The following is a 7,971-nucleotide window of genomic DNA, read 5'->3' on the forward strand; positions in this document are numbered from 1 at the left end:
GAGATTAACCAAGAAAAGAAGAGAGAAGATCCAAATAAGCTCAATTAGAAATGAAACAGGAGATATTACTACTGATACTACAGAAATACAAAAGATTATTCAAAGCTACTTTGAACACCTTTATGTGCATAAATTACAAAACCTAGAGGAGATGGATAAATTCCTGGAAATATACAACCTGCCGAGGTTAAACCAGGAAGATATAGAAACTCTGAACAGGCCAATAACAAGCAGAGAGATTGAAATAGTAATTAAAAAATTGGCAACAAAAAAAAGTCCAGGACTAGATAGATTCACAGCTGAATTCTATCAGACATTCAAAGAATTGGTAGGAATCCTATTGATGCTCTTCCACAGGACAGAGAGAGAGGGAATCCTCCCTAAATCATTCTATGAAGCCAGTATCACCCTAATACCAAAACCAGAGAAGGACATAACAAAAAAAGAAAACAACAGACCAATATCCCTGAAGAACATACATGCAAAAATCCTCGAAAAAAATACCAGCTAGCCAAATCCAACAGCATATTAAAAAAAATCCACCATGATCAAGTGGGTTTCATACCAGGGATGCATGGATTGTTTAACATCTGCAAGTCAATAAATGTGATACACCACATAAACAGAATTAAAAACAAAAATTACATGATCATCTCAATAGATGCAGAAAAAGCATTTGACAAAATCCAGTAACCCTTTATAATTAAAACCCTCAGCAAAATTGGCATAGAAGGGACATACGTTAAGGTAATAAAAGCCATCTGTAACAAACCCACGGCCAATACTGAGTGGGGAAAAGTTGAAGACATTCCCCCTGAGGACTGGAACAAGACAAGGATGTCCACTTTCACCATATCTATTCAACATGGTACTGGAAGTCCTAGCCAGAGCAATCAGACAAGAGAAAGAAATAAAGGGCATCCAAATCAGTAAAGAGAAAATCAGACTGTTGCTGTTTGCTGATAATATGATTATATATCTAGAAAACCCTAAAGACTCAGCCTAAAACCTCCTAGAACTGGTAAATGAATTCAGCAAAGTGTCAGGATACAAAATTAATGTACACAAATCAGTAGTTCTGCTATACACCAGCAGCGACCAAGCTGATAATCAAATAGAGAACCCCTTTTACAAGAACTGCAAAAAATATATTTAGGAATATACCTAACCAGTTGGGAAAAGACTTCTACAAGGAGAACTACAAAACACTGCTGAAAGACATCATATATGACACAAACAAATGGGAAAATAGCTCATGTTCATGGACGGGAAGAAGTAATATGTGAAAATGATCATATTGCCGAAAGCAATCTACAAATTCAATGCAATTCCCATCAAAATATCACCATCATTTTTCTAGAAAAAACAACTAGAAAAAACAATCCTCAAATTCATATGGAACCAAAAAATAGCATGCATAGCCAAAGCAAGACTAAGCAAAAAGAACAAATCTGGAGGCATCACATTACATGACTTAGAACTATACTGTAAGGCCATAGTCACCAAAACAGCATGGTACCGGTATAAAGATAGGCTTATAGACCAATGAAACAGAATGGAGAACCCAGAAATAAAGTCAAACACTTACAGTCAACTGATTTTCAACAAAGGAAACAAAAATTTGAAGTGGGGAAAGGAAACCCCATTCAACAAATGGTGCTGTGATAACTGGCAAGCCACATGTAGAAGAGGGAAACTGGATCCTGATCTCTCATCTTATACAAAAATCAACTCAAGATGAATCAAAGACTTAAATCTAAGACCTAAAACCATAAAATTCTAGAAGATAACATCAGAAAAGTCCTTCTAGACACTGGCTTAGGCAAAGACTTCATAACCAAAAGCAAATGTAACAGAAACAAAGATAAATAGATGAGACTTAGTTAAACTAAAAAGTTTCTGCACAGCAAAGACATAATCAGTAGAGTTAACAGACAATACACAGAGTGGGAGAAAAGTATTCATAATCTATACATCTGGCAAAGGATTAATATTCAGATTCTACAAAGAACTCAAATCAGCAAGATAAAAACAATCAATCCCATCAAAAAGAGGGTTAAGGACATGAATAGACAATTCTTAAAAGAAGATACACAAATGGCCAACAAATATATTAAAAAATGCTCAACATTACTAATGATCAGGGCAATAAAAATCAAAACCACAATGTAATACCACCTTACTCGTGCAAGAATGACCTTAATAAAAAAAAAATGGATGTTGGTATGGATGTGGTGAAAAGGGAATACTTTTATACTGTTGGTGGGAATGTAAACTAGTACAACCACTACAAAAAACAGTGTGGGAGATTCTTTAAATAATGAAAAGTAGACCTACCATTTGATCCAGCAATATCACTACTAGGTATCTTCCTAGAGGAAAAACAATCATTATATGAAAAAGTTACTTGCACATGCATGTTTATAGCAGTGCAATTTGCAAATGCAATTACAAAAATTTGGAACCAGCACAAATGCCCATCAGTCAACGAGTGGATAAAGAAAATGTGGTATATATATACCATGGAATACTACTTAGCCATAAAAAGGACAAAACAATGGTATTCGCAGCAACCTGGATGGAACTGGCGACTATTATTCTAAGCGAAGTAACTCAGGAATGGAAAACCGAACATTGTATGTTCTCACTCATAAGAGGGAGCTAAGCTATGAGGATGCAAAGGCATACGAAGGATACAGTGGACACTGGCGACTTGGGGGAGAGGGTGGAGAAGGGTGAGGACTAAAAGACTACACACTGGGTACAGTGTATACTGCATGGGTGATGGGTGCACCAAAATCTCAGAAATCGCCATTAAAGAATGTATTCATGTAACCAAACACCACCCATTCCCTCCAAAATCTATTGAAATATAAAATAATGCCGGGCGCAGTGGCTCACGCCTGTAATCCCAGCACTTTGGGAGGCCGAGGCGGGCAGATCACGAGGTCAGGAGATCGAGACCATCCTGGCTAACACGGTGAAACCCCATCTCTACTGAAAATACAAAAAATCATATGGGCGAGGTGGCGGGCGCCTGTAGTCCCAGCTACTCAGGAGGCTGAGGCAGGAGAATGGCGTGAACCCGGGAGGTGGAGCTTGCAGTGAGCTGAGATCGCGCCACTGTACTCCAGCCTGGGTGACAGAGCGAGACTCTGTCTCAAAAAAAAAAAAAAAAAAAAAAAAGAAAGAAATATAAAATAAATTTTAAAAATTGAAAAAAAAAGAATTTGTCCAAAATAATAAAAAAAAAGGCAAGGGTCAGGAAAGGCTTCATGATAGGGATAATTATGGTCATGTTTTATAAGACCAGTAAGAGTTAGTTATATGGGAAAAACAAGAAAGAGGACTCTACATCTATGTTAAGGCTGGTGTTTGGAAAGCATGAGGGAGTTTAAGGTCTCTGAGTAGAACTGTGTGACATCTGCATACAACGCTGGTAGTGGTGGTGGCAGCAGGAAGTGATGCCACACCATAAAAATGTTATGACTTAAGAAAAAGAGATTCAACTTAATTTAAAAAGGTATGGGGAGTCACTGAAGAAAGTAACACACGGGCAAAACAAAATAAAATTTGTATTTTAATAATAGCTAGTATAGGCTGTGCATGGTGGCTCATGCCTATGATCCCAGCACTTTTGGAGGCTGAGGCGGGAGGATCTCTTGAGCCCAGGAGTTCCAGACCAGCACGGGCAACATAAGGATTCCCCGTCCCTTAAAAAAATAGCTAGTATTTATTGAATACTCTATATCTTACTAAGTGTCTTACATGTATGAACTCATTTAATCTTCACAATACCATTTGACAAAGGAGCTGAAAGATACTAAATAATTTGTCCAAATATTCAAAATTATTTTGTGACAGGGTAGGACTAGAACACAGGTTTCTTGGACTTCAGAGTTTGTGCTTTTGACTAGTAGGTGTATTCTACTGCCTCTCATGTGATAAAAGAACAGGAACTGAAAGTACACTCACGTTGGGCTTTAGTGCCCCAGGCATTGCGTTAGTGGCTGTGCACTAAGATCTTGTCTCCAATGTGTAGCCCAGGCTCAAACAGCCTTACAGAGGTGGCCAGATTGGGTAGAACTGTATGGCTGGAATAATAGGTCTTAAGCAGAGACCTATTATGTAGGTCAGAGTTGTTCAAATCAATACTGGCTATTCTTGGAGGTCTGACACACCACTCGAGATCATCATGTGTCCTTGTGCAACTCTTTTGGCATCCAAAGAATCCCATCAGTATATGCAATTTGGGCATAAGATATAGTCACTTTTGGGAAGTACATAAGGGCAATTCTTTTTAGAAAGTTCGTGTTTCCCATATCTTTTGGCTTCTCAGACAGGCCTTTATAAAGGTGGGGAAAACCGGGCGTTTATTACAAATGAAAATTCGTTCAGTCTCTGTGATTATTGCTGCCAAATATTACCTGCTTTTTCCTAACATTGTAGCCTTTGCTTAAAAACTCTATGGACTGCTGATACTTGGCAGTTTATAGAATTTCAAGTCACTGTTTCAAAAGAAAATTGCAGCAAACCTATGTTTGGTGTTAGGGCCAGATGTCATTATAAGGATGTCTGGACAGGAGGTTGGAAGTTCCTGTAGGTCAGGATGGCCAAAAGTAGCAGAAATATGAAGAGCAGAGCACAGATGCTTCCACCTTCATAATTGAAAACTTGTCTCTCGGTCAATTGCTTTGCTTTGTGTTTCATTCAGATAAAGCTATCAATGACCATCTTTTAGTGCAGCTTTGTTTAGAATAGTGGCCCTCAAAGTTGGTTTTGGAGCCTCTGGGAAATGAGTGCTGTGAGATCAAAATTATTTTCATAGTAATTTAAAAATGTTATTTGCCTTTTCTCTCTCATTTGCCCAAGAATGTACAGTAGAGTTTTCCAGAAGCTACATGATGCATTATATCACAACAGATTTGAATGCAGAAACAGAGAATTCAGTTGTGTTCTAAGCCAGATATTAAAGAGATTTGCGAAAAGTAAAACAATAACATCTTTTAAATATTTTTGATCAAAATTGTTATTTCTGTGTCAACATGTAACAGAGTTATTATTTTTGAATGAGTTAAATGTTTTTAAAAGTCTTAGTTTTAATATTGAATATAGTAAATATGAATTGCTATAATCTACATAAACAAAAATTCTTTGGGGTTTTCTAGAAATTGTAGAAGTATAAGGAATCTTGAGACCAAAAATTTCAGAATGTTGGCTTGGAGAATTCACAATAGTCGATTTCTCAATGACTTTGAGAGGGAGGATGTATGTCCTGATTCCCCCCACCTCAGGAAACAAGACGTGGCAGGAAATACATGTATTTACAGGTCCCTGGTCTCCTTGTGTCAAACATCGCTCTCTGCACTGTTGATCTGTTTCCTTGGTAACCTAACTGTAGCTGCCACTTGTGGCCTATTAACAGCCTCCCCTGGCCAGTTGGATTCTACAGGGCAATGACTGGGGATAATTAGGAAACTTGGTAAGGAAGGTTCCTTGAGCAGGATATTGGTTTCTCTGGAACTTGTTAGGCATTAACTCTACAGCCAAGACCATGAAAACATTTACTGAAATTAGCGATAGTGTGCAGATCCTCAGGGAGCACTTCTTCAGGGAAACTAGAGTCAGGAATCAGGGACTATGAGTTTATTCTTAAAGGCTTAGGTGTCCCTTTTAAGCTATAAGAGAGCAATTAGGTTAAAATGACTCCTGAGTTTCGAACGGAGTCACAGTTTTAAGCTTCTCCCTGGGGTTAAACATTGGTCTAGAGCAGGGGTGTGAGATGTAATTAAAGTTTACTTTAAATCCAGACATTTCCCTTCACGAGCCCCTTTGCCACCACAGACTTTAGTAATAGTTACAAAATCTTGCCGAACCTAGAGAAGTTGACCAAACTTAAGACAGCCTCAGCCAGGTGTGGATTTTTGATAGCTTGATCAGTCTCAACTCAATAAAAAGCAATACATTTTTCCTTGGATAACACGTGGCTTTAAGATTTGTCCAATATAAGCACATGAATCTGAAGTAAAAATAAAACAAAACAAATCTACGAGAAAAACACAGTCATGTTTTCCCTGAAGAAAAATAAAAACCAAGGATTCAACAGAGCAAAAGGAAAAACAAGGGGCCCAGCCCAGAGGTCTCTATGTCGGGTGGGTTCCCTGCAGCCTGTGGAACCCCAGGTCTGTGCCAGGCTAACCCAGCCCCTCACAGAGAGTGACACATCTGACAGATTAATGGCAGCACCATCATCTCCTCCTCCTATCGTTCAAATGCTCTACAGATGGCCTGAAGTGGAAAGCAGTTTCAGTTCGACACAAAAGATCAACACATTACAATCAGAAGAGCATAAGCAGAGAGGGGGAACATGCAGTGTGAAAATTTTGTAACAAAAGAAGAAAAATACAGAAGTATGAAAATATAATGAATAATGATTTGAGTGTCTACTATGAGCCGGGTACGCTGCTGAGCTTTCTCATTTAATGCTGTTAATGGTCCTATAGCAGGGGTACTACTATTACCTTCATTTTACTCATGAAGAAACCTAGCTGGGAAGGCTTAACTGCATTGTCCAAAGCTAAGTGGCAGAAGAGGCAATGGAATACCTTTCCCTTTAACTCCAGGTTCTAAGTTTTGACCACATCCTAGGCACAGCATGTCCCTTTTTTTCTTCATTCAACTCACACGCACATTGTCCAAAGCTAAGTGGCAGGAGAGGCAATAGAATACCTTTCCCTTTAACTCCAGGTTCTGAGTTTTGACCATATCCTAGGCACAGCATGTCCCTTTTCTTCTTCATTCAATTCACACTTACCAAGGGGTCACTCCATGCTAGACTTGAAAATAAGGAACCGAAACAGACATTGTTCCTGCCCATATGGGGCCTATAGTAAATGGCAAAATACATACATAAAAGAATTTCATAAATCAGCACATTCTCACAAGTCAATAGGTGTTTGGAGGAATATGTAATGCAAACCAATAAGACCATCTATCTATCAATCATCTCTCTATTGATCTATCTATCTTGACCTAGGCTGGATAGGTTAAGAAAGACATCTCCAAGAAAGTGATATTTACATTTAAATCTGAAGTTTAAATAGGAATTAACCAGGGAGTTTATAGAGAGTAGGTGGCAGAGAGAGCCATGGGCAGAAACAACAAAAGCTCTGTGGCAAAAAGAAATCTCAAAGAACTCAAAGAAGTATGAGAAGTATTAATATCATAACTGAGGAGGTCTTAGGTTTAGACATATAGTGCTCGCTTTGGGAGCACATGTACTAGAATTGGATACAGAGAAGATTAGCAGGGCCCATGAGCAAGGATTGGACATAGGAAACTTCAATACTTCATTAAGGATGCAATTGAAAAATCTCTGTTGCTATGTTTTGATTTTGATTTTTTGTTTGTTTTGAACTTTTGGCTGTTTTTCTCATGTGAGAAATGTTTCATATATAGATGACAGAGACTAATGTAATAAATATTCATGTAACTACTATGAACTTAAATGGAATACGATAATTGGATAATGCTTTTAAATAATATGACCTCGATTATAATTGAAGTCTCTTGTATATACCTAATGACATCAAAAAGTTTTAAGCCAAGAGCAGACATGAACAGATTTGCATTTTGAGAAGATCTTTAGATCTTTGAGAAGTTGCAGTGTAGGCAATGGGAAACAGACATTGATACAGGGATTCCAGTTGGCTGACTATTGAGGCTGTCCAGGTAAGAGGTGTGATGGGCTGAACTGTGGTGGTTTCAAAAGAGACAGATAGACTGGGGAGGTATTGGGATGAAACTGGCATGGACCATTAGTGATGGACTGGTTAAGGCGAGTGAGAGGGTGCCATAGGGGCTGAAGATAACTTTTGAAATAATCTCTCATGAAGTGAAACAGTATTTCTAGGGGTAAAAGTATCTATCCTTAGTGATTGTCTCAAGAATTAAGAACAAAGTACAACCAAA

General features: G+C 38.2%; 1 pseudogene; it reads left to right on the top strand.

The window, feature by feature from the left end:
• Positions 1-7,256: 7,256 nt before the first annotated feature.
• Positions 7,257-7,353, top strand: LOC123568899 (U6 spliceosomal RNA; annotated as a pseudogene).
• Positions 7,354-7,971: the final 618 nt, after the last annotated feature.

The sequence above is a fragment of the Macaca fascicularis genome, chromosome 14 (assembly GCF_037993035.2).
Source record: "Macaca fascicularis isolate 582-1 chromosome 14, T2T-MFA8v1.1".
Taxonomy (NCBI): Eukaryota; Metazoa; Chordata; class Mammalia; order Primates; family Cercopithecidae; genus Macaca; species Macaca fascicularis.